Source organism: Heptranchias perlo, chromosome 8, assembly GCF_035084215.1.
Source record: "Heptranchias perlo isolate sHepPer1 chromosome 8, sHepPer1.hap1, whole genome shotgun sequence".
NCBI classification, from domain to species: domain Eukaryota; kingdom Metazoa; phylum Chordata; class Chondrichthyes; order Hexanchiformes; family Hexanchidae; genus Heptranchias; species Heptranchias perlo.
In genome coordinates, this window is record NC_090332.1 from 90580481 (window position 1) to 90606461 (window position 25981).

At 40.4% G+C, this 25981-nt stretch overlaps 1 protein-coding gene across 1 annotated transcript in view; it reads left to right on the top strand.

Moving 5' to 3' along the window:
• The first annotated feature begins 417 nt into the window (after window positions 1-417).
• Window positions 418-25981, top strand: part of wdpcp (WD repeat containing planar cell polarity effector) — a 122798-nt gene continuing 97234 nt past the window's right edge. Inside the window, exon 1 of the mRNA XM_067989526.1 lies at window positions 418-504. The gene's annotated coding sequence lies outside the window, so the exon portion shown is untranslated. The remainder of the gene's footprint in view (window positions 505-25981) is intronic.

Consider the following 25981-nt stretch of genomic DNA (forward strand, 5'->3'; position numbering starts at 1 on the left):
CCCTCTGGGAGCTGTAGTTTCCGCTTCCGGCCTAACCGCGGCCAGCCCCAGAGATCGCGCGGCCAACCAACTACAACTCCCAGGAGGCAACGCGCGTACACTTCACAGCAAGCATCCCTCCGCCTCGGGCATGTCCGATCATATAAAGACAGCAGATAGTGCCGCCAGTTTAAGTACCAAACCCTTAAACCGTAAGCAATAAAAAAGGTTGATGTTTATTTTAATGTATTAATAATTCGTCCAAAAAACATAATTGTACAGTTTTTTTTTAACCGTTCCCTTTTTTTTCCCCCATGACACTTTTAAAAAAAATGGGCGGAGGGATACCCCGGAGAGGATGCGCTTCCTGTTGATTTGAAAGGCTGGTTTACAGTTGGTGACGAGCTGCCCCGGAAGTGGTTGCGTGCAGCTGGGCGGGCTCCGTTGGTTGCCAGGAGACGGAGGCTGAGGGCAGCGATCAGAAGTTACCTCAACAGGGAGCCCAGAGAGGCCGTGGGTCCACAGGTAAGGGTAAGGGTAAGGGTGAGGGTGACTCCAGGGTCCACAGGTAAGGGTAAGGGTAAAGGTGACTCCTGTTACAAAAACAGAAAATGCTGCCAACATCTGTGCAGCATCTGTGCGGAGAGACACCGAGTTAAGGTTTCAGGTCGATGGCCCTTTCATCACAACTGGAAGAAGTTAGAGATTTATGAGCAAGTACCAGAGCCTGGGAAAGATCAAAGGGACGGTCTGTAGAGGGTGTGAGTGACAGAAGGGATGATGGTGCAAGGGGGTGGTAATGGGACAAGTAAAGAAACAGATGGGTCCAGAGGATGTTCGCAGCAGAACCATTACCAGCACCTGCTGTCCTAGAAAACGAGAGCGGTGGTTGAAGTTGTTGAACTCATTGTTGAGGTCGGAAGGCTGTAAAGTGCCTAATCGAAAGATGCTGTTCTGTTATATATATTATATAGCACCATTCATGGTTTGCTACTACTTGGCTTTTCCAAAAAAAATTGTTGCGGAAAAACGCGAGGAACACAGCCTGCCGATCTTAATAAAGCGGGGATTGTGTGGACTGTCATGCAAATCTTAGCAGAAATCGGACAGTGTTGGTGCTTAATGTGCATGTTGTAAAGTGCTCCCAAGCTGTAACCTATTATTGTAAACCATGATGAGATTCAGTCTTTTTTTAAATAAAGAACATTCTATTTTTCATGGAAACTTCATGCCCCAGAGCAGGAAAAAAATCATTTGTGCAGTAATATTAATAAGACTACCCACTGTACAGTTCTTAAAGAGTAACTACAGTGAAAATGTACATTTTTGAGTTATAATCATACTCACTTTGTTTATTTGATTAGTTATTCAGAATGTATATATATATATATATATATATATATATAGCACCATTCATGGTTTGGAAGTTCAACTATAATACTCTAGGAGTTCAATTGACGTCTTAAACAAAGAACTGGCCTTGAGAATCTATGGCTGTCATCTGAATCTGGAGATTACCTCAGTCTTCTATCTACAATTTAATAGTGTAGAATAGTCTCAATAACAGATGCTAATGACTATTACAATTGCGTTGAAATTGCATTAACTAAAGGTTGAGAGGTAATTAGTTCACTTTTTTAATAGAAATAAATGGAAAATCTTAATGTCAGAGACAGCTAAATAAAAATTTCTCTGTTCACTTTTTTAATGCTTCCTACAACACAAGGCAATGATTGAATCTAGTAATGCAACTAGAACAGTAGTCACTAATGTTGGAGAACAAATATTCAGAGCCTTACCAATTGAAATTTGTGTCTGTAACACTGAGCCTGCAGTACATTACATATTGAGAATGATGCTCAAGTAGTTTATTAATATAATCTCAACCCAAGCTCTCCTACTACCATAGAACACAGTCCAGAGTGTTACTTGTTTTTATATATAGATACACTGGTGATTTTCTATTGTATTATATTTTCATTTTATGCCAGTGTTAGTGATGTATAGCAGAGAATTTTAAACTTCACAACTTGTTGCTTAATATCTGTGACATGTGTTTGGTGAAAAAGGAGAACCCTATTGTTTTTGAGCAATATCTGTTGACTATTTATTTTTAAATTACTGATTCAGACAAAAAAGTTGCAAATTTTAAAACTAAAGTGCACGTGCAGATTTAATGATATTTGTGCATGTGCAAGAGTTTTCAAGGGGATGCTAAGAAATAATGTCCCTGCCCTGTGAAGATTTTCTTTAAACAAAGACAATGTGATGTTTTAACTTTTTTTGATGTTATTGAAGTTGTTTTTGACTAAATTAGTATATTGTGTGTATGGTAGAGTAAAGGTTGCTACACATCCAGGTTTGAAAACGGACGGTCTGGATTTTGTGTGAGCCATTGGGAAATTCCAAAATATAAACTGTCACTAAAAGTCTAATTCCTAATATGGAAGAACATTTTCCACATATTTCTGTGTCTTATGAGGTGGAAGCATTACTTATTAAGGTTTAGCATTTTTTATTATGGTTTATAAGGTTTTCAATGGATTGTTATCATGCACAAAGTAAACAGTAACACTCAAGACATGATCCTGTCCCCTTTCTGCCTCTATCCAGCGTTGACTTGGCAAAAATGTAGAGACCCAATGGTAGTTATGGAATTCCAGTGTTAACCAATTTGGGAAAAGGATCTTGTGCAAAAATCACATACTTTTTGTGTCCAGATTCAGAGGTCAATTGCATTCAATTAATAAATGACTGAATTTTGCATATTGTGAGCAAGTAACTATGTAAGTAATTTCTTGTATTATAAATGGCTACAATTATACTGTATGTGGTTTAAACTGTGACTGTTTGCATATCATAAATAAACTTGCAGTTATTTTGAAATTGGATATGTAAAAAGCATTTTTACATGTTTGTTTATATACCGTAATATGACATTTGTTGCGAATAGTCCTAATTACATTAGATTTATTTTTTTAGAATATAGTCTAAAACTGAAGATTTTTAGTGTTTTATTTTTAAAAGACTAAAATAATATGCTTATCATCTGTGATCCATAGTTTAGAAGAAATATTCCAACAGACACTATAAGATAATTTGACTTTGGTTTATAAACTGTGTGAAATACCTTCAATTGCACAGGAAAATCTAAAAGCAATTCTGTTTCATCTGACTTTATTCATTTGTTTTCACTTATGCAAAAACTATAAATAGCATTACAAAATGTATATTAAAATTAAAAAGCGACATATTTACTGCACCTTTGTATCTTCTTAGTTTATTATATTTGTTATGGAAGCTTTCTGCTTTTGAAAACGTATCTTGCATGCTACAGAACTACAAAGCTGAGCATATCTGTGGGAGTTGAGAACATTTAACTATAAAAATTTATAGAGTATAGTTGTTGAATGAGCTTTTGTTCATTTTGGACTGAACATGTTACCTTAGATCTAAACAAAGAATTTTTTATGATGCTTGTTAGACAGGCAGAATATAGGATTTAAATATTCTTAAAGATTGAACAACCAAATTTATAAAACAGAAATGCTGGAAATACACAGCAGGTCTATCATCATCTGAAAAGATTAGTTAACATAGAGATCCTTTGTCAGAACTGTACCGACGCGTTTAGTGTACTATAGAATTGAATAGACATGTACTGAAATATTGCAAGAGTATTATAATAATTTAATAAGAGTGTAGGGAGGGAAAACTAGTGGGTAAACTGCTTCTCAAAAATTAGCCTTAGAGCAGTATGGAGGCAGGTTGATTAGTCACCTAGTCTGCTAGGAAATTGTGTGACCAAAAGAGAGGGAAAAAATAGCAAAATGTGGGGATGAAAAATAACTGATGGATTGAAACATTACATAGTATTTGATGTTCCAGGCACTGGCTTTTTCTGCAGGGTATATGGTCTTTTAAAACTTCTAAGCACAGTTATTGTATATTGACACCTTGTGTTTGAGGGGAAACAATAGTAAAAGCCTTTCAGTATTGTATTGTCTTGAAAGAAAATACAGTCTATCCATGCATTTTTTATTGGCTAATTACAGGGTCATTACATCCATGGTACAAAACAGTTGCAGGTAGTGTTTCTTCTATTTGAATAATAAAAGCTTTGGGAAGGGGTATAGCACCTGCTATTTCTGACTAAGGAAAGTTAACATTTTCAATGTATTCATCTGGTGTTATGTATAAAGCCATAATAATAAAGAAAATATAATAAAATAAAATTGTTATTTGACATACTTCTTTCTCACCTCCTTACTTAATTGCATAGAGCTTAGATGCAGGGTGATGTGTGTGAACACTTAAGTACCTTCAAGTATGCGCAGGGTACTGCTGGGGTTTAGGCAGCTAAAACTGTGCAGCTTACCAGAACAGAGCGCTGGCAAGCTGAGATGGAAGAATCCCATTCCCAGTGATTGATTTACCTTTCTACATCTCATCAGTGACCCTGGCTAGCTGGTTAGTCGTCAACAACACCCTGGAATCCTACAGAACTACTTGGCTTAGGTATCAAAACTGCTGCAGATGGGTGACTTGGTTCATATCTTTCATCACTAGATTTGTCATCTTTTCTTCCCCTCACCCCCCTGCCCCCAAGGAGAATAGTTACTAGTTGGGCACCAGACAACTGATGAACATAGTTTTAAGCCCTATATTGATGGACAGCAGATACCACAGAGTTTTCACAAACGACTTGGTAAGTTGCACGATTCACTGTAAAATGTGAGTACACTGCCACCATTCTCCTGACCACTGGATGGACGCGCACAAAACACGATTCAGCAATCATTGGAGATGTGGAGCTTCAGCAGCCTATCTGCAATCCAATCATTGTAGCCACCACAACCTGGATATATGAGGGCAATGGCGGTGAACAGATCAAGGTTCATTGCACAGCAAGTGTGAGGCTGGCTACTTGGAGACAATGGCTATACCCTGCACACTTGGATGATGACTTCTCTCAGGACTCCATGCTTGATGGTTGAACTATATTGCTGCCATATCCATGGTTTGACTGGAGTCCTATCAAGCAGACCATTGGAGTCCTCAAGCAACCATTCCAATGCCTGGACAGGTATTAGAATGTATTCCTGCATTATAGCCCACAAAGAGTGTCCCGTATGTTAGTGATTTTCTAATTTTGCTCTGCAACGGCAACAGCATGTGAAGTCAACATTGGAGAAGGAGCTTCAGTAGAGTGAAGGAGAGAACATTGATGATATAGAAGATGGCGAGTAAGTGGCAAGACTCTTAACAGTTGCCTGCCGCCAGAGTTCTTTGGCAGCAGCTTATGGAAGAGCACTTCACCCGAACATTCCGAGTTCATTCTGAGTTCCCCTGCACTAATGGCCCTGTCCAACCTCAAATAAACTGCATCTGCCCATAGACCAACATTGATATTCATGTAAACTAACATTGCAGAGAAACCAGCTACTACTGGGACATTCCTTGCACACAGAGTTCAAAAAGGATTATAATTTCATGCCTTATAGAAATGCCTACAAACATTATTATCCTGGTGTGAGCCCTAAGTGCCTGTCTTAAGTGCTCTCTTGCCTATTCTAATGCTACTAGTAGGTGCTACCCCAGTGGCTTCAGCATAGGAGTTGGAAGGCTGCTGTGGCTGTGGAACGTAGGATATTAGGAGCAGGAGGTGGCCATTTAGTCCCTCGAGCCTGTTCTGCCATTCAATGAGATAATGGCTGATCTGTGACCTAACTAAATACCTGCCTTAGCCCCAAATACCTTAATACCTTTGTGGTTAACAAAAATCGATCAATCTCAGATTTAAAATTAACAAGTGAGCTAGCATCAACTGCTGTTTGCAGAAGAGAAGTCCGAACTTCTACCACCCTTTGTGTTTAGAAGTATTTCCTAATTTCACTCCTGAAAGTCCTGGCTCTAATGTTTAGGCTATGTGCCCTAGCCTAGTCTCCCCAACCCGCGGAAATAGGGTAGATAGTTTCTCTCTATCAGTGCCCCTTAATATCTTAAACTTTGATTAAATCATCCCTTAATCTTTTAAATTCCAGGGACTGCACCCTAGTTTGTGTAATCTCTCCTCGTAATTTAACCCTTGGAGTCCAGGTATCATTCTAGTAAATCTATGCTGCAGTCCCTCCTAGGGCAATATATCCTTGCTAAGGTGCGGTGCCCAGAACTGAACACAGTATTCCAGGTGTGGTCTAACCAGGGCTTTGTATAGCTGTAGCATAACTTCTACCCTCTTGTTTTCTACTCCTCGAGTTATAAAGGCCAGCATTCCATTAGTCTTTTTGATTATTTTCTGTACCTTTCCAAGACATTTTAATGATCTATGCACATGGACCCCTAAGTCTCTTTGGACCTCCACTGTTTTGAGCTTTTCACCATTTAGAAAGTACTCTGATCTATCCTTTTTTAGGTCCAAAGTGGATGACCTCACACTTGTTTACATTGAAATCCATTTGCACAGTTTTGCCCATTCACTTAATCTATTAATATTTCGCTGTAATTTTATGCTTCCATCTACACTGCTTACAATACTGCCTATCTTTGTGTCATCGGCAAACTTGGATATGTGGCTCTCTATCCCATCATCTAAGTCGTTAATAAATGCAGTGAATAGTTGAGGCCCCAACACAGATCCCTGTGGGACACCACGAGTCACATCCTGCCAATTTGAGTACCTGCCCGTTATCACCACTCTCTGTCTCCTGCCGCTCAGCTAATTTCCTAACCAGGTCAATAATTTGCCTTCAATTGCATGAGCTTCAACTTTAGCTAACGGTCCCTTATGAGGAACTTTATCGAATGTCTTCTGGAAGTCCATATAAAACAATATCCTTGGCCATTCCCTTGTCCACTACTTTAGTCACCTCTTTGAAAAATTCAATCAGGCTTGTCAGGCAAGACCTACCCTTTACAAATCCATGCTGGCTCAATCTGATCAGCTGAGAATTTTCAAGGTGTTCAGTCACTCTATTAATTATAGACTCCAGTACTTTCCCGACAACAGATGTTAGGCTAACTGGTCTATAATCAGATCAAAGCTGTGCAGTCCTGCCACATCCAGTCGTGAATGGTGGTGGACAATTAAACAACTAACGGGAGGAGGAGGCTCTGCAAACATCCCCATCCTCAATGATGGTGGAGTCCAGCATGTGAGTGCAAAAGACAAGGCTGAAGCGTTTGCAACCATTTTCAGCCAGAAGTGCCGAGTGGATGATCCATCTCGGCCTCCTCCAAATATTCCCACCATCACAGAAGCCAGTCCTCAGCCAATTCGATTCACTCCACGTGATATCAAGAAACGGCTGAGTGCACTGGATACAGCTATGGCTATGGGCTCCGACAACATCCCGGCTGTACTACTGAAGACTTGTGCTCCAGAACTAGCTGCGCCTCTAGCCAAGTTGTTCCAGTACAGCTACAACACTGGCATCTACCCGACAATGTGGAAAATTGCCCAGGTATATATATTGTCCACAAAAAGCAGGACAAATCCAATCCGGCGAATTACTGCCCCATCAGTCTACTCTCAATCATCAGTAAAGTGATGGAAGGTGTTGTCGACAGTGCTATCAAGCGGCACTCACCAATAACCTGCTCACCGATGCTCAGTTTGGGTTCCGCCAGGACCACTCTGCTCCAGACCTCATTACAACCTTGGTCCAAACATGGACAAAAGAGCTGAATTCCAGAGGTGAGGTGTGAGTGACTGCCCTTAACATCAAGGCAGCATTTGATTGAGTGTGGCACCAAGGAGCCCTAGTAAAATTGAAGTCAATGGGAATCGGGGGGAAAACTGTCCAGTGGCTGGAGTCATACCTAGCACAAAGGAAGATGGTAGTGGTTGTTGGAGGCCAATCACCTCAGCTCCAGGGCATTGCTGCAGGAGTTCCTCAGGGCAGTGTCCTAGGCCCAACCACCTTCAGCTGCTTCATCAATGACCTTCCCTCCATCATAAGGTCAGAAATGGAGATGTTTGCTGATAATTGCACAGTGTTCAGTTCCATTCGCAACCCCTCAAATAATGAAGCAGTCCGAGCCCGCATGCAGCAAAACCTGGACAAAATCCAGGCTTGGGCTGATAAGTGGCAAGTAACATTTGCGCCAGACAAGTGCCAGGCAATGACCATCTCCAACAAGAGAGAGTCTAACCACCTCCCCATGACATTCAACAGCATTACCATCGCCAAATCCCCCACCATCAACATCCTGGGGGTCACCGTTGACCAGAAACTTAACTGGACCAGCCATATAAATACTGTGGCTACGAGAGCAGGTCAGAGGCTGGGTATTCTGCGGCGAGTGACTAACCTCCTGACTCCCCAAAGCCTTTCCACCATCCACAAGGCACAAGTCAGGAGTGTGATGGAATACTCTCCACTTGCCTGGATGAGTGCAGCTCCAACAACACTCAAGAAGCTCAACACCATCCAGGACAAAGCAGCCTGCTTGATTGGCACCCCTTCCTCCACCCTAAACATTCACTCCCTTCACCACTGGCACACAGTGGCTGCAGTGTGTACCATCCACAGGATGCACTGCAGCAACTTGCCAAGGCTTCTTCGACAGCACCTCCCAAACCTGCGACCTCTACCACCTAGAAGGACAAGAGCAGCAGGCACATGGGAACAACACCACCTGCACGTTCCCCTCCAAGTCACACACCATCCCGACTTGGAAATATATCGCCGTTCCTTCGTCGTCGCTGGGTCAAAATCCTGGAACTCCCTTCCTAACAGCACTGTGGGAGAACCTTCACCACACGGACTGCAGCGGTTCAAGAAGGCAGCTCACCACTACCTTCTCGAGGGCAATTAGGGATGGGCAATAAATGCCGGCCTCGCCAGCGACGCCCACATCCCATGAACGAATTTTAAAAAAAATCCTAGTGAGGTCACTAAATTTTTCTTGCACTGCAGCCAGTCCTGGGAGGCCTTGGGAACAGTGCTTGTACCATTTATTTGCTCTGCCACCCCTCTCTCTTGTTGCTGAGAAATTTACCTGGGCACCCATCGCCCATCGGAGGGGAAGAGCTTCTTGCTGCATCATAGAATCTGGGAATCCTGGTTGAAGTCACGCTACCTGCTACTCGAGAAAATCACTGTCCACTATCCACCATCAAAAAGTTTTTAAGTAGCAGCTGCCTTGCCAGATTTGCCCATAAGTGCTGGCAGCTCACCAATTAGGTGAGGTCATTTCAAAATCCTAGGATTCAAACACAGGGCTTCAGATTGCAGCTTCTACACCCTTTGCCTGCCTGCCTGCAAATAAGAGTAAATATGAAAGACTAGGTGTGTTGTCATAAATGTTGCAGGAGTGATTTTCAATTATCTGTTCCATCTCGGCACATGACCTTGATAAATGGAATTCGTATGTTCATCAAATCAAATGCCTATTTTCAGTTACTGGCTACAGACTTCGTAAAGGGATTTCCTTTTCACTGTACCTAGTTTTGCTAATGCCTAGGCACTGTGATGATTGAATGACAGATTAATGCAGAACAGTATCAGTGGGGTTATAGAGAGACCGGGGTGGGGGGGGGGGGGGAAGAAGCTGACCTGTGCATGTTGCTAAGTGTTATACTTAACTCAAACCCAGAATTCAGTTGATGTTTCCTTTATATCTGGGAGAGAATGGAAGGTCCGGAATAAAATTAGTCAAATGTGATCCCAGCGGAGAGCTGTGCTGGAACACTGTAGCAATTCACCAAACTTATGCCCCCTTTACGCACAGCTTCCTGCTGCGATCAGTGAATTTACCCAGATAGCACAGTACTTGAAAATTCTGAGATGTGTGTTTTGTGAGGTATTGGGATGTGATTTTGAGAATGTTACATCTATTAACTCTTACAAACATGTTGTTTATTTGGTGGGAGTATGACGACAGGTGGATAAAGGGGACCCAGTGGACGTAGTGTATTTGGACTTCCAGAAGGCATTCGACAAGATGCCACATAAAAGATTATTGCTCAAGATAAAGAATCACTGGATTGGGGGTAATATTCTGGCATGGGTGAAGGATTGGTTATCTAACAGGAAGCAGAGAGTTGGGATAAATGGTTCATTCTCGGACTGGCAACCTGTAGCCAGTGGTGTTCCGCAGGGGTCGGTGCTGGGTCCCCAACTCTTTACAATCTATATTAACGATTTGGAGGAGGGGACCGAGCGTAACATATCAAAGTTTGCAGATGATACAAAGATGGGAGGGAAAGTAGAGAGTGAGGAGGACATAAAAAACCTACAAGGGGATATAGACAGGCTGGGTGAGTGGGTGGAGATTTGGCAGATGCAATACAATATTGGAAAATGTGAGGTTATGCACTTTGGCAGGAAAAATCAGAGAGCAAGTTATTATCTTAATGGCGAGAAACTGGAAAGTACTGCAGTACAAAGGGATCTGGGGGTCCTAGTGCAAGAAAATCAAAAAGTTAGTATGCAGATACAGCAGGTGATCAAGAAGGCCAACGGAATGTTGGTGTTTATTGCTAGGGGGATAGAATATAAAAACAGGGAGGTATTGCTGCAGTTATATAAGGTATTGGTGAGACCGCACCTGGAATACTGCATACAGTTTTGGTGTCCATACTTAAGAAAAGACATACTTGCTCTCGAGGCAGTACAAAGAAGGTTCACTCGGTTAATCCCGGGGATGAGGGGGCGGACATATGAGGAGAGGTTGAGTAGATTGGGACTCTACTCATTGGAGTTCAGAAGAATGAGAGGCGATCTTATTGAAACATATAAGATTGTGAAGGGGCTTGATCGGGTGGATACGGTAAGGATGTTCCCAAGGATGGGTGAAACTAGAACTAGGGGGCATAATCTTAGAATAAGGGGCTGCTCTTTCAAAACTGAGATGAGGAGAAACTTCTTCACTCAGAGGGTAGTAGGTCTGTGGATTTTGCTGCCCCAGGAAGCTGTGGAAGCTACATAATTAAATAAATTTAAAACAGAAATAGACAGTTTCCTAGAAGTAAAGGGAATTAGGGGTTATGGGGAGTGTCATAGAGTCATAGAGTTATACAGCACGGATAGAGGCCCTTCGGCCCATCGTGTCCGCGCCGGCCATCAAGCCCTGTCTACTCTAATCCCATATTCCAGCATTTGGTCCGTAGCCTTGTATGCTATGGCATTTCAAGTGCTCATCCAAATGCTTCTTGAATGTTGTGAGGGTTCCTGCCTCCACAACCCTTTCAGGCAGTGAGTTCCAGACTCCAACCACCCTCTGGGTGAAAAAGTTCTTTCTCAAATCCCCTCCAAACCTCCCGCCTTTTACCTTGAATCTATGTCCTCTTGTTATAGAACCCTCAACGAAGGGAAAAAGCTCCTTAGTATCCATCCTATCTGTGCCCCTCATAATTTTGTACACCTCAATCATGTCCCCCCTCAGCCTCCTCTGCTCCAAGGAAAACAAACCCAATCTTCCCAGTCTCTCTTCATAGCTGAAGCGCTCCAGCCCTGGTAACATCCTGGTGAATCTCCTCTGCACCCTCTCCAAAGCGATCACATCCTTCCTGTAGTGTGGCGACCAGAACTGCACACAGTACTCCAGCTGTGGCCTAACCAGTGTTTTATACAGCTCCATCATAACCTCCTTGCTCTTGTATTCTATGCCTCGGCTAATAAAGGCAAGTATCCCATATGCCTTCTTTACCACCTTATCTACCTGTTCCGCTGCCTTCAGGGATCTGTGAACTTGCATACCAAGATCCCTCTGACCCTCTGTCTTGCCTAGGGTCCTCCCATTCATTGTGTATTCCCTTGCCTTGTTAGTCTCTCCAAAGTGCATCACCTCGCACTTTTCCGGGTTAAATTCCATTTGCCACTGTTCCGCCCATCTGACCAACCCATCTATATCGTCCTGCAGACTGAGGCTATCCTCCTCGCTATTTACCACCCTACCAATTTTTGTATCATCAGCGAACTTACTGATCATACCTTTTACATTCATATCCAAGTCATTAATGTAGACCACAAACAGCAAGGGACCCAGCACCGATCCCTGTGGTACCCCACTGGCCACAGGCTTCCAGTCACAAAAACAACCTTCGACCATCACCCTCTGCCTTCTGCCACTAAGCCAGTTTTGTATCCAAAGTGCCAAGGCACCCTGGATTCCATGGGCTCGTACCTTCTTGACCAGTCTCCTGTGGGGGACTTTATCGAAGGCCTTACTGAAATCCATGTATACCACATCCACTGCGTTACCCTCATCCACATGCCTAGTCACCCCCTCAAAAAATTCAATCAAATTAGTCAGACATGATCTTCCCTTGACAAAGCCATGTTGACTATCCCTGATTAATCCTTGCTTCTCCAAGTGGAGACTAATTTTGTCCTTCAGAATTTTTTCCAATAATTTTCCTACCACTGATGTTAGGCTCACTGGCCTGTAGTTCCCCGGTTTTTCCCTACTCCCCTTCTTAAATAATGGTACTACATTATCGGTTCTCCAGTCCTCTGGCACATCCCCTGTGGCCAGAGAGATTCTGAATATATGTGTCTGAGCCCCCGCAATCTCCTCCTTTGCCTCACACAGTAGCCTGGGATACATTTCGTCCGGGCCTGGGGATTTATCCATTTTTAGGCCTGCTAAAACCGCCAATACCTCCTCCCGCTCGATGTTAATATGTTCGAGTATATCACAGTCCCCCTGCCGTATTTCTATGTCTACATCGTCCTTCTCCAGGAAATTGGACATGAATTTAGATTTGAGGTTAGGATCAGATCAGCCATGATCTTATTGAATGGCGGAGCAGGCTCGAGGGGCCGATTGGCCTACTCCTGCTCCTATTTCTTATGTTCTTATGTTCTTATTGACAGCATGACTTCGCATTAGGAGTTAAAATGCTCTGGAGTTAGAAGCAATAGTGAGAAGAATTGGTCTCCTGAACTCGTAAAAACCATATTGTATTTTGGAACCTTTTTCCTGTCATTTCAGCAATGGGGATATTTTTAAAGATTTGACAAAAAATTCAGAAAGTGATATCCGAGGGAGAATTTGATTAGTGAGCTTGCATGCTGGTGAAGAAAATGCCACAAGAGGGCAGCATGCTCACCATAAAAATAGGCAATGGGGTGGAGACTGGTCAACAGGTCATGGAAATTGTAATTTGGTGAAAATTGTGTGTCCAAATAAAGCCACCAAGACTCCCTTGACAGGGTATTGAATCAGCAGGGTACTCCTGGGGTACAGTCAGTACAGTTCATATAGGTGACTCAGTACACTGGTGTACTGGAGTGTTGTGACGTAGAATACTAGGGTGTGGGTTTGCTCCTGCAATTTCCCATATGTGACTTCTCAATCACAGTCAGGCTGACTGATGGCGTGCTGGACAGAGATAAGGAAGTGAAAATTTTGAGAGAGAAAATCAGAAGCTGGATCATCTCGATGATAATTGTACTGACTGTGGCCTAGCCTCTGCTTGCATCCTTGCCCTCTCGTTTCGCTTCTTTAAAAATGGGATTTATAAAGATACATAAAAGAGGATTTAAAAATGACATGAGCTCAAAAAATTACCTGCAATAACCATTACAGCAGGTTGTAACTGTCCTAAGGTTTGTTAGAGCTGTTCTATTTATGAAACCATAAAGGACTTTATGGAAAATGGACAAATCCCTAATATTTCTCACTATACTTTCCAGCAATAATGTGTCAAAATGCATCTGGTGTCCTCTAATTGTTGTGTAATGTAGTGGCCATGAAAATGTTCAGGGTGTGCAATATACTCATTTCCTGCTTATTGTTACTTTGTACTTTTTTAGTTCTAGTTTTAAGTAAGTCACCCTTCACTTTCTATGTGGGAATGCCACATTTCAGGCCTTGCATGATGGTTCAGGATCCATTGCTCAGTGAAAGCTGAGAAAGGTCAGGATGTAGACAAACAACTGAATGATTGATTGCAAGTAGATCGTTCCACTCAGTTAATGTATTTCTGTGTTATAATGATGCTTTTCAAATGCAAGTAAAATAATCGAAGCATTTTTCCTCTCTGTGACTCCTTCCTGCGATAAATTAACTTTAGAGGCCAGCAGGTTCACAGAAAGTTAACTTTATTAATACAAAATTAACTGCAGATCTGTGTATCCTTTATCTATTGTTTCTCATCAAACTGAGTCAGTAGCTCATTCTATGGCATATGATGTAAATCGCTGGATAAGGATGACTGTCAATGTTGTTAGAATTGAGCAGCAATTAAGATTCAATCTCTTTAGCAGGCATTTGTGTTGGAAATTGTTTTTTTTTCGTCATGCTCTGCTTCTACACATTGTATTGTATCAGCCATTCATCTTGTGGCCAAATACTTTAATTTTCCAAGAGAAATTTTAAAGAAGTTATTTTGGAAATAGTTCATTCATTACTTTAATAGAAGTTAGATTTTCACTTCCTTGTAAAATAGAGATGATAGTCATCACAATACTGAGTGCATTATTGTACAAATAACAAAATGTCTTTATTCTTCCTCATTACATCCTATTTTATGTGGACACCTTATTCATTAGCTCCTGGGACTTGCCTTTGGTACCACCCTGTAACCTTAGAGAGTCTTTCTATGTATTTTTCAAGTTTTATGAACCCATGGTTCAGTAGCTCATATTCTGTGAGGATGTATTCAAGTTCGTTTATAAAATCAGGTCACAGTGTAGCACTCGGAGCACCTGATCGCTAGAATTTTTAAAATTGGTACAGTAATCTAGGAATTTGGATCTAAATCTAAGCTCCAATTACTGGTGTGGAAAGAAGCAGGGCACCAGGTTGTGTGACAGTATGCTCGCCCCAGATAGCACTTAGTATCAACAACTGTACTCTGAGCCTACTGTAATATTATTGGTGGAAAGCTGATAAAAACGCCTTAGGAATAAACCAATTATGTGTAAGAGTAGATCTTTGCACCTAAACGTGCCTTGTTCATAAATTCAGGACTGTGTTGCGGCCTTTTGAGGGCGTAGTTAGATTATTTTCTTATTACTCATATGCGAGTGATAGCAAAGATGATTGTGTTAATTTGGAGTAATTAATTTAATGAGATGTTTAATATTGGAAAATACTGAAACTTTGTTTAGACCATTCTTTTAAAAAGTTATTTTGTATTAATTTAAAAAAATTAAAGTTTACAGTTTATATCCTTGTATAAAATTCTACCCATTGGTTTTGCATCTTTCTTGAAAGCAACTGTTGAGCTTTTTGTTCATAAGCAAACTTGATTCCAGTCCAAGGTAAGAACAAATAACCAATAAATGTAAAAGCAAAGATAACTCTCCAGATTACTTGTAACTTTACATCGAGTCTACAGCACAGAAACATGCAATTCGGCCCAACAGGTCCATGCCGGTGTTTATGCTCCACATGAGTCTCCTCCCTCTCTACTTCATCTAACCCTATCAGCCTATCCTTCTATTCCTTTCTCTCTCGTGCTTACCTAGCTTCCCCTTAAATGCATCTATGCTATTTGCCTCAACTACTCCTTGTGGTAGCGAGTTCCACATTCTTACCACTCTTTGGGTAAAGAAGTTTCTCCTGAATTCCCTATTGGATTTATTAGTGGCTATCTTATATTTATGGCCCCTTGTTTTCGCACCCCCCCCCAACAAGTGTAAACATTTTCTCTATGTCTACCATATCAAACCCTTTCATTATCTTAGAGACCTCTATCAAGTCACCCCTCAGCTTTCTCTTTGCGAGAGAAAAGAGCCCCAGCCTGTTCAGCCTTTCCTGATAAGGATATCCTCTCAGTTCTGGTATCATCCTTGTGACTTTTTTTTTGCACCTTCTCCAATGCCTCTATATCCTTTTTATAATATGGAGTCCAAGAATAGAAGGATATGCTGATAGGGTTAGACGAAGTAGGGAGGGAGACCGGCATGGACTTGTTGGGCTGAATTGCATGTTTCTGTGCTGTACATTTTATGTAATTCTATGTAATACTGCATTATCCTTGTCAACTCTTTCTGTTACTTCTTCAAAGAATTCAATAAGGTTGGTCAGGCATGACTTTCCCTTCTGAAATCCATGCTGACTACTCTCATACTTGTGTTTTCTAGATGTTTTTCTATTGCATCTTTGAGTAAAGATTCCATTATCTTTCCTACCAACGACGTTAAGCTAACTGGTCTATAGTTCCCTGGACTTGTTCTAGCTCCCCTTTTAAATATAGGAATAACATTAGCTGTCTGCCAGTCCTCTGGTACTATTCCCTTTAATATTAATATACAAACTTCTTTTAATATGCTCTGATGCAGTCCATCCAGACCAGGGGTTTCATCCTCTCTAACTTTGACCCATTTATCAATTATCTCTCCCCTTTCTATCATAAATATCTTTATATTGTTTTTGATCTCTTCTAATGCCACACCCACCATGTTAGCCTCCCTGGTAAATACTGAGGCAAAGTAACTTCAATATTTCTGCCATTTCGCTGTCATTACCTGTGAGCTTATCTTGTGCATCCCTTATTAGCATTATCCCTAACTTGATTTTTCTTTTGTTATTTATGTGTCTGTAGAATTCTTTTACATTCCTTGATAATTTAATTTTGTAGTTCCTCTTTGCTTTCCTAATTGTTTTTTTGACTTCTTTCCTAACCTCTTCATATTCCCTTTTGTCATCCTCTCCTTTATTGTCTATCTACTTAGAGGATGCCTTTTTCTTTAGATTCAATTTTATCCGTATCTCTTTATTCATCCATGGTGTTTCATTATTGAATAGTTTGTTCTTGTTTTTTAGAGGAATACACTCCTGAACTCTATTGATCACTGTTATATATTTCCCACTGCTGTTCTAATTCTTTGTCAACATTTTTTTCCCGTTTACCTTCCCTAGTTCCATTTTCATCGCCTCAAAATTAGCTTTTTCCAATCTTCAGCTTTTTCCAGTTCTGACAAGAGATCATCGACCTGAAAAGTTCACTCTTGCTTTCTTGCTTTCTTTCTTGCTTTCTTGCTTTCTTTCTTTTCCTCTGCACAGCAAGTTAAAGTAATGGAGGGATGGATGATGGACGCAAAATAAAAGCGTCATGGCGGCTGCCAGGAAAGTGAGCACAGACCTGTACATGTGTTGCTGGTCTTCACACACCTGTTGCACATTAATAGAGTGGAAGGCCTTGTGATTCATGAAGACAGTCACATTGTTTGAAGGGCAACAAGTATACAGTCTTGATAGATTTTTGGACTCTAGGGTAATCAAGGGATATGGGGATTGAGTGGGAAAGTGGAGTTGAGGTCGAAGATCAGCCATGATCTTATTAAATGGCGGGAGCAGGCTCGAGGGGTCGTATGGCCTACGCATGCTCCTATTTCTTATGTTCTTATTCCCTGTGCCAGGCCGGGAGGAGCCAGAGGCAAAGAATTTCAGAGCTGTAGTGACTCTGACTGCAACAGGCAATGATGTGTTGGTTAGAGGAATTGGCTGATCTTCTTGCAGGCTGCCTCAGTCTCAGTCCCTTACTTTGTCTCTCTTTCTATCTCTGTGTCTGTCTCAGTGTGTGTGACTCTCTCTATCTCTGTGTCTCTCTACCTATCTCAGTGTGTGTCTCTTTCTCAGCTTTATATGCTTTATGAAATAAAAAAAAGATTAGTTTTCATTTAAAAGTTTAGTTGAAAATCTACTCAAATTTATCTGGTTTGTATTAAAACTATTTTCAAAAATACAGAAAGTGAAATGCTGTTATGCACAGATACAATTTGACTTTTTCAAAAATAAATAAGATTATTTATAAATTTGAACATTAAAAAAATGCTGCCACAAGTGTGTAATCAATATTGTCTGTTATATTTCAAGTGGTTGTACATTTCTTCCCCTCTTCCTTTCTGACACTCCATTCTCTCTCTCTCTCTCTCATTCTCTCTCTCTCTCATACACACAGCCTCTGTTTTTAAAAAAAACACACTCAAAATAAATTTAGTTGAATAGAGCTTTTATTCACATTATTTTGAAAAACAACCAGATACCGTCGGAGGCTATGAGAAGCAGTGTGCCACTTGAGCTGAATAAATGCTACTAATGCATCCTGCAAAATTGTGCACAGTGTACACGCTCAGACTGTAGGCTGTGCATTCAGCTGAATGAACCACAGCTCTGACTAAAGGTATCAAGTCCAAATCCAGGATTGTGGGAGAGACTGAGACCTTCAAGTTTTTTCACTTTGAGCCAATCACCATATTGGAACTGTGAAAGTATGATGATAAAAGTGTGACAAGTGAGTAAGTGTTGCACATCAGAAAATTTGCACTAGATGCAAGATTTAATATATTACTAGTCAATCTCCCATGGCATCGCACACAGTGTCAAGATCAAGTGTTGTCCATGTGAGATGGGATTAGACAGCGGGAGGTAATCGGACCATGGCTTGCATATGTAATTCTTTCCCCATTTTAAAGTCATACATTCTGTCATTTTTATATAATACTTTGGTTTGATATTACTATTTATAGTTAAATAGGAAAATGTATGGCAATTTAGGAAGGAGAGAGTTGGTTGGAGCATATGAGTTTCTCTGCAGCACAGGCTGAGAAGCTGGAAGGTGTAAAACTGAGATGCTACAGCCCCACTGGTGGGAGAGTGTAATTACACTGACAAGTTTACATAGACAGTTCCCATTATAAATGTGGACATAGGGATTTATAGAAGATAAAAAAGTTACAGGAAGTAAACATAGATATAAGATTTTAAATTTTTATTTTTTTATATATATATTGTTTACACGTTGTTTATATATACACACCATTATTTACCCTCAACGGTGGCCATTGAAAACCTGATGAAACAGCTGACTTTTATGGTGCCTGTCACTGACGCAGCTCAAATCTATGATACTGCACTAAGCAAGCAATTACTAATTTCACTATCTTTTTCAGCAGCAATTAAGTTAAATTTTAAAAAATGAAGCTTTTCTGCAGACATTCTGTTGAAATGACTAATCAGCAGAATTCTTATTAACATCAAGTAGACATGCTGTTAGTGACAAGTTTGAATAAAGTTGACCTGACACTGCAAAAACTGGATTTTGTTTTAATAACATTGTTTTGTAAAGTTTGTGTTAGTGTTGTAATTTCTTCATGAGTTCAACAGTACTAGAAACTCTTCAATTGATTTTTAACTGTCCCAGATAGTAATTTGACACTAATATATTTTTCTTTCAACTCTGTTGCTGAAACTTCATCTTTTTCACCTTGGTCTTACACTTCTCTTTTGGCCCTAAAGGCCTTTTCTATCATTTGATATGAACTTTTCAACTTTTCACACCCACCCTGACCTTTGTTATGCTGGGCCTGTATCCTATTAAGCTTTAACTTTTCTCATCCACCTTGTTTTGACTGTTTTTGCAGAGTATTGCATTTGCCTGGAGTATCAGTTGTACACTGAGTGTTGGACTTCACTAATGTTGTCAGTGATTGACATACTGTACACATGATGCTTGCCATTTTTGTGAATAATGTTCACTTAAATTCATTCATCTGGATGTTCATAATCCTGTCTTTTTTTCTGCTTGTCAGCGGTTGTCTTTCAAATGGTGTATCCATAACAACTTTAGAAGTTCTTATTAAATATAGATCTTTCACTACAAATGCAACCTTCTCCTGAGGTTAATTTTTATGCCGTATTGAACGTCACACCTTTCTTTTTCACATTATTACTGGCTCTTTCATCTCATTTTGGTATTTTAATTAACATGCCAACTTTTAAAAAAAAAAATCTTTCATAGCATGTGAGTCTACTTCTGATCATTTTTTTCCACTTAAAAAGTGAATTATCCAATAATTTGAATTAAGCAATGTAAATAACACAGGCATTTAGTGCTAAAAATCTTATTTATCAGCTCATTTGAATTGTGTAACTGAATTAAGAGGAACAGACTGTGAGTGTGTATATTTTTAAAAAAATCTTAGTTCTCTGTGCACATCCTGAAAGCTTTCTCCATTTAAAGATTATGATGTTGACATTTCTAATGGAAAAGGGTTCTGTTACTGTGACCCGCTGTAATTGCACTCTTCCTCTGGAAGAGGTGCTGCAAGACCACTGCTGGCAAGACAGTGCAATTATAGGGTGACACATGTACATTGGTAGCTTCCATTGTAAGTGTGGATATAAGAATTTATGATGACAGTATAAAAATAAGGATGGAATGTATGACTTTAAAATGGGGACTGAATGTGTTGGGCCCTGGTCACTTTATCCCCTGCCCTCTAACACAGCTTTATCTGAGACGACACTTGATCTTGACTTCTTGTGTGCGACACCACGGGAGATTGACTAGAGTTAAAGATATATCATTTCCTAAAGTATGGTAATAACCTATTGCTTTTACTGAATAAAAAACAAAATTATTTTAAAAATAGTTTACTTGTGGCTGAACTCAGTGGGTGGAATGTAACAAGTGTTGGTTAATTCTCCTGTTTTCTGCCACCCACAGAAATCAGGGTTTTTGACCAAATTTCTAACAGTTTGCATTGTTCAGCCAATATTCATTTAGGTATTGGCATGAAATCTGCCAGTTAAGCTAATTATTAGGGGATAGATCCAATTTACACTTTGTGATTGAATGCAGTGAATGGAGCATTTCCACATGTGCATGTTAGGACAATTGAGATGCGGTTTTAGAGCTGGAAATGGAATCTCTGCCTGCGTTCTTTCGATTGTGGAAGTTGTCTTTGTTTGGGATAGCTGCTACACGTGTTCAGTCTGAGAAGGAATATAATGTTCAATCTGACTGAGGATGGAGAAGGAGACTAAGGAAAACTGCATTTACAAGTGGAAGGTTTTACCAGCGTGGAATTCATTTTGTTGGTGTGTTTCAAGAGCAGTATGTGAAATAGGGTGGACTGCCGAGTAGGGAGTCAATGACTGGGATTCGGGAGTTTCGTTCTACAGCTCTGGATACTGTTTCAGTCAACCTGAGAGCTCTACCCATGATGGTTAAGGTTACAGTTGCCTTGAATTTCTTTGCCAAAGGGTCTTTCTAAGGTCCTGGAGGAGATTATCATCATACAGAACATAATGCCAGAGTATACGCAAGAGGTACTTGAAGGTTGCACCATGAAAGTTTCACACTTCATTCAATTTTTTAAAAAGGTAGCAAAGCAAGAAGTTTTTACATGTGTACAGAGTGTCTTCAAGTGATGAAATAAGTTATGAACATATGAAAAGAAGGGTGAGAAAAGACCATCAGACCCATCAATAATATCTATTATCTATTATAGACAGTGCAATCTCATGCACCACCCTTCCCAATCACTAGTAATCCTTGTCATGTACCACCTTCCCAAGCCCCATGCTGACTTCCTCACTGAGATGTAATCCCTTCTCTCCTCCCTTAGCATCAAAGTATGTCCTTTTGACCTACACCTAAACACTCCTATCTCTCTCTCTCCTCCAACTTCTCTGCACGCCTATCGTCACTTATTCTCACCCTTCACATAAACTGTGTCCCTCTCGACCTCACCATCTCTCGTTGCCTTTTCATTCCCAAGATATTGATCATTGACATGGCCATCTCAGACCACTTCCTGGCTTCGTTGCCACCCATATAGCCTTAACTCCCCACACTCCCACTACCTCACCATTCATCCATGGAAAATCCTTATATCCCTCACTAATTCAATCTCAAACTCGCAACTTCCTCTCCTTTGGTCTTCTACATACCACAACATCGCTGCTGGTGTAAATCTGCTTAATTTATCATTTCTGCCTTTCCCCAGGTAAAGTCCCCATTTTCGTGTTCTCAAGTTAGCAGGCCGTAAACATCAACATACCCGACACACACTTCTTGTCTGGTCATCCTTTGCCAGATCTGACCTAAGCATTATTACTTCCCTTCAGGGAAAATTGCTGCCTACTACAAAATCATCCTGGAGGACAAGGACAATCCAAGGCTCCTTTTCTGCACAGCTAACCACCTCCTCATGCCCTTTCCTCCAGACCCCATCCAATGCCAAGTGCGAAAAGCTCATGGGATCTTCGTCTCTGAGTTTGAGACCAGCTGTCTCTTCCACCTATCCTTTCTCTTCCTCTCCCATTTCTGACTGTCTCCCAGTTCCACACCCATTCTAGCTCTGATCTGCTGCAACTCTGCAGTTTCTCCCCCACCTTGCCTATTTATTCCATGGGACTTCCTCCAGTCTCTTTGATCCCCTCCCTACTCAACTTCTGACCAGTCAACTTCCCTTTCTGGCTCCCATACTAGCTGCCATTGTAAATGGCTCCCTTTCCTCAGGCAGCCCCCCCCCCCCCTCACAAACTGTGATCGAACTCTATGGCACTCTCTTAGTTTGGTTCCACTACTTCCTTTCGCAATGGAGCCAACACATTTCCTGCAATGGCTTTTCATTCTGCCTTACTAATTCTCCTCCCCTCCTTCAAGAATCTCCTCTTTTAAACCTACCTCTTCAATCTTGTTTTGGTCCGCAGCTCTAATCCTTTCTCTCTCTCTTGGCTGTTTCTGCCTCTATGAAGCATTTTGGGACCATTCATTATGTTAAAGGTGCTGTATAACTGTAACTGGTTGTTCTTAAGTTTCCTGCTGTGTACAAAATTCATCAGAATCTACATTTTTCAAGTTCCTCTTGATCTGAAACACTTCTTTCATATCACCTCCTAAGTCCTTTCTTTCCAATAGAGAAAAGTCCCAGAGCTTCTTACCTTTCCTCATACTCTGCTCCCTTGGTTCTTGAATTAGTCTAGTAGCCTTCCTTTGCTTTCCAATAACCGGCATTTTGTTACAGTATATTTTTGTACAGATTTCCAGAATTTCACAGCAGGTACATTTTTTCCCATTTAATGGAAGCCTCAGGACTTGGCTGTAGATAGTTTGGTGTGTAATTTAATTTTTAGGATATGGAATTGCTATATTTTTCCCCTCTTTTTCACCTTTAGCCATGGCCTTTGTTGATGCTGCTGTTCAGCCAGATGCTAGGACACATGCAATTGTAACTAAGTGATGACTATCCTTCCAAATTGTTACCTCCCAAATTCTCTTCCTTCTCTATGGGAAAGCACATGCCTTGGTTCAGTGCTTTACCATAGTAGTATGGCAGAGAGTGGGATCTCAGTGGAATGAGAATCAAATCTGCGTCCCTTTACTGTATTGGTGCTCCTATACGGTGGGTCTCCTTGTGTGCATCTTTTATTTATTTCCTCCTTCGCTATGTCTCCCAGGCTACCCACTTTAGCTGAGAGGAATCTGCTTCTAGGTTTCCACTAATACTGTATTTGGCCCAGTGTTAACTCCTTATCCTTGTCATTATTAATAATATTTTTCTCTTCCTTTCCCCAAATAGAAATAAGTAGCTTCTGCTTGGTACATTCTTGTTGATACAGTGAAGGCTATATAATGGAACACACTGTGCTGGGGGATCACCCCCTACCACATTTAACATTCTGTCTTCTTCAGAGTATTTATATTTTATATTAGCTGAAACCTTATTTTCTGCTCTGAAGCCCCGTAAAACTGTAACAATCACAAGAGGGTAGAAATCAGGTTAACTGTTCCACTATAATGGACGGAGGAACTTAATATCAACGTGTTAAGCATTCATACAATAACATCAATAATGGTAATTTCAACCCTAATGTGACTTTTTCCCCCCCCTCCCCCCAAATATTTGAGTCATAGCTTTTCAGCACTGTTAAAGCTAAACCCAAAAGGGTTAATGATTAGGAATAGTGATAGTAACTGTCCATCAGTAACTGTGTTTTTTATATTCGGGAGCTTGGCCCTGCTCTCCTGCTGGCACCCACCTAGAAATCTCAAGGCTGGAAGAGACATAAGCCCATCTAGTCCATCTCCCTGTTATCCAGCAGTTGTATCTGGTAATGTATTTCTCTTCAAGGCACAGGTCTAATTTTACCTTGAAAATATCTAAGCTACAATCTCTCTTAGTAATCTGTTCCAGTAACCAACCACCCTCTGTTAGTTTCAGGTGGGATGTAAGGAAACATATCTCTTCTCAGCTTAAACTGGTTTCCCCTTGTTCAGCTATTTTTTGCCAATACAAGTAGCCCTGATTGATCGTCTACATTTCTGAGCTTTATTATTTTAAATGCCTCAATCATATCCCTAACAGTCTTCTCTTTTCTAACCTGGCTTTAACGTCGGTGCGTAAAAGTACAAGCTTCCCACTGGGAATGCAAAGTCCGAAAATGTTGAGGTTGCGACCCAAAAAAACACTCTATTTCAACTCCCGCCCGCCCCCAACCCACCCGTTCTTGGGGTTTAAAATCACTCCCAATGTAGCGGGATGTTTGCTGGCCTTGGGCCTCTCCACATCTCATTCCCCAGTCTTGGGCAGTACAAGGCCCCACTCCTCAGTTTCAAACCACTCCACCGAGCTAATTATGTATTCATTTAAATGTTACTGCAATGAAGAGTATTCCTTTTCATACGACATAATAATTTGTCACTGCTGAAAGCCCCTTGCGTATGACTAATCTATTACATAGAGGTCAGTTTAGCCTCTTGAGGTGTTTGAATTAGAAAGAAATTTAGGTCTCTTAGATAGAGATTCTTGCTAAAACTTCTGCTAAAGAGATTTTGTTGTTTCTTTCTGCATTGGGAGAACACTTGTGTGTATGGTTTAATTTGCTGTAAGCTGTAAGCAAGTTTGCACATGACTTTAAAATGAAATGCCATGAAAGATGATAAGCACACTGCAGTAATAAGTTGGGTGTGGGGTTTCTTGCTTGTGGTTTGACAGCTTGTCAAAAAATCTGATGGGGATTCATTCTCTGAGGAGAACAGAGGTTGTTTCAGGTGTATAATAAACTAATTGCATTTCCCTTGAATGGATAATTGTCAGACTTCAGGACTCCTATTCAAATTTGCAGGAGTCTGATAACATTTACAATAGTTCCGTAAAAGTGTCTTGGGGTCCATACAGTGATCTTATACCGATTACAGTAACTCAGCCATCTCTTCTGCAATTTACGCTATTCCTTTATTTTATCTTTTTCCTTAAGAGTTTGAAATATTCTCCTTTTCATTATACAAATATTTATTTCCCCATTGTTCTTGGTATTTTCATCATCTTTATTCTGTACCAAATGAAAATATTTACTTAATTTTTTTTACTAATCTTATCATCTAACTTTTTATTTTCTGTCTTAATCCAAATTCCATAATGTCATTATTTTGTTTGCAGTATCACAGAGTATATGTCTGGATAAATTTGCTTGATTTCTTTCTACCCATATCTATGAATGTTGCAAAAAATAGAGATTTAGGGTGGATGTCTATGAGAGAGCTAGTGGTAGGTGTGTCATGATGAAAGCTAGGGTATATTTAAAGGTTATTTACTCTTGGTACTGTTAGTAAAATTGTCCAGCTTTTGCTGGTGCAGCTGAAGAGATTATTAGTGTATATGTTGGATGTTTGTATTCTCCTATTGTCTATTCATACTGCACCTGGACAGCACCAAGTGAGAAACTAAATGGAAGTAATAGTTCTAACTGGAAGAGTTCTGGAATTAATGAACTCCCTCATTAATCCAATAATATACTCATTTTAATCTTGTACCTAATTATAAATCTTATGTGTAACAATAATGTAGTTATTACATTATTATAACTTAACAAGAATATAACCTGTATTGTGCCAACCTGAGGAGCTGATTTTATTTGTATTTATTGTTCATGCAGAAAGGTTACGATAAAAAACTGTCTCCATGACAGTATAGCTTTCAAACAAAATTCTTTTAAGATAACCATGAGCATGGAAATATTGATCTGAACGTCAAGAATTTGATGACCGCACTGATGAGTGTGGTGACCTTCTTGCTGAATGTCACACGTGTGCATATTGTTATAGGATTTTATGCTGAGACAAAAAATTGACTTGTTTTTAACTTTTCTATTACAAATATGTTGCAGTGGTTTTAGAGAAAAAAAACGACATGATGTCCCTTTTCCCCCCTCAAAGCAAAATGCTTATAATTTTGAGTACCAGGACTGCTTCTCTCAGATATGGTTGTCTCAGTTTGGGAATTTTCATTAGGCCCCTCCAACCTGTAGG